The sequence below is a fragment of the Octodon degus genome, unplaced genomic scaffold (genome assembly GCF_000260255.1).
Source record: "Octodon degus isolate 3935 unplaced genomic scaffold, OctDeg1.0 scaffold00036, whole genome shotgun sequence".
In the NCBI taxonomy this organism is placed as follows: Eukaryota; Metazoa; Chordata; class Mammalia; order Rodentia; family Octodontidae; genus Octodon; species Octodon degus.
The window spans coordinates 12,709,663-12,711,650 of NW_004524612.1; the positions used below are offsets into that span (position 1 = coordinate 12,709,663).

The 1,988-nt window shown below is 39.0% G+C and overlaps 1 pseudogene; it reads right to left on the reverse strand.

Annotated features, from left to right (window-relative positions):
- Nucleotides 1-1,320: 1,320 nt before the first annotated feature.
- LOC105742103 lies at nucleotides 1,321-1,611 on the reverse strand (annotated as a pseudogene).
- Between the last annotated feature and the right edge of the window lie 377 nt (nucleotides 1,612-1,988).

Here is a 1,988-nt window from a genome sequence, read left to right on the forward strand (position 1 = left end):
TCTTCTTGTTTTTCAATGCTTCTGTGAGAGAACCAGTGTTTGGAGACGCCTACGCTGTCATTTTCTAATGTCGCTCAGTTAATTTCTTTTCAATTCAACATTGATCATCACATTTCAGTTTATCAGTGTTGTGTGCAGAAGGCTCAATTTATTAGGCACTGATTTATTCCTCTGGGGAGTGAAGTTCCCATACCATACTCCTTCATGGCCTATGCATCCGTGATACCTGGTATCCTGTGCCTCGAATGCAGTCCACCAATTTATCTTTTCTGTTCATTATTTCTAAACCTAGACCAAAATATACATTAGAGATGGTTAATGGAAGTGGGTGAATGTTCTAGCTCTAGGTGGTTTCTCTTATTCTATTAGACCTGTAACTGTTACTTGGCTGTGATCATACATTTTCTGACTTACTTTATTTAAGACCTTCTACAATGTCATTTCTTATTTTTTTTTATTAGGTTTGTAGTAATGTTTACATTCCTTGTAGGAAGTACAGGTACATAATCCGTCTTGACTCATGTTTTCATTTCCTTGCCCTCCCCCTTTTTCTACTTCTATTCATCTCTCTTTTATTTTTTATTTATTTATTTTTTTCCAAGCCAAACTATATCCAATTTTATTAAAGATACTCTTGGGACTACCAAAAATCAGAAAACCACTATAAAATCCAATGAAGTCTTCATTTGAGGCTCTGAAGTAGAGAAAGTTTAGAGTGAGGGTTGACATTTCACATTTAGCATGTTGTTTAACAACTTTTCACAAGACAACCCTGACTTTCAGGAAATGAAAATCGCAGAATTATCAATCTGAAGAGCCACAATCTAGAAAAAGAAATCAATTGCTTTGGTGGGACACCATCTCAGTGTTACTGGCAAGTCCGGATTGCCAGACACACTGGTAACATCACTTTTGGGAATCAGATCCCAATAGGTCTCTGGGCTTAAGGGAGTTAAACCTATGCTGATGGCAGAGGAAAGGAGGACATAAAATGAACTGGGAGCTGTCCCGTACCACAAGGCATTTATGCCAAGGTGGCCACATAATGTCAACATCAGGGAATACCTCTTCCTGGGAGCCAAGAGGAAGTCTCTCAAAACCAGCAGGGAAAGGTGCCTTCTCACATCAATCCAGCTTTGGAGACATTGTACTACTGACATATGCTCCTTCCCCCCAAAACAACAATGAAGTGTTCTGTGTGCGAACAACATAGCTTAAAAAAAGTAAAAACAAATTCTGCATTTTTATAAAGCTTGATAAAAATAATATTTCAAACTGTACATTCACCAGAAGTACACAGTTATCAAAAATGTGCACACTTCACTTGGCATCTCCAGCACCTTCAGCTTTTTGTGCCTGGTCTGTTTTGGCATCTCCATTTTCTGCTGGCTTATTCCCATCTTGCTGGCATCAGCTTTTCCCTTTTTCCCTTTGGGCACCTTCTCTCTCTTCTTTACAGGGGCCTTTTTAGGCTTGGGTTTTGGCATTGAGAAGAGCTGGCTTAGCAGAAGACCTCGCGGATCTTCTCTGTGGTTCATCCTTCACCACGGCTTTATCACCTCTAGCATCCCTTTCCACCTTTCTCTTGAGCACGATGGTGATGGAGGTGGGTCACAGGCCCTGGACACGAAATGCAGCAGTGTGCAGCTTTGTGTGCCTCGGGGGTCATCCTTGCTTCTTCACACGGCTCCCCATCTCTTTTTAAAAATTTTTAACTCTTAAAAGAGAGTACAAAATAATATTAAAGCAGAAACATTACAGGTCATACAGAATTTCACTTAACAAAGTAATATAAATTTCACAGTACTTGTTGTAATGCATAGTATTGTGTTCCAACCAGTTATCCATGTTATCAGATATATGTATGTATGTAAAATTGGAAAAAAAGAAAAAAAAAAGAAAGAAGTGTATAAGAAATTAAGAAGAGAAAAAGTACAAACAGGGAAAAAAAGGAGACAAGCTGGATGGTTGGGACGACTGTATTGTGC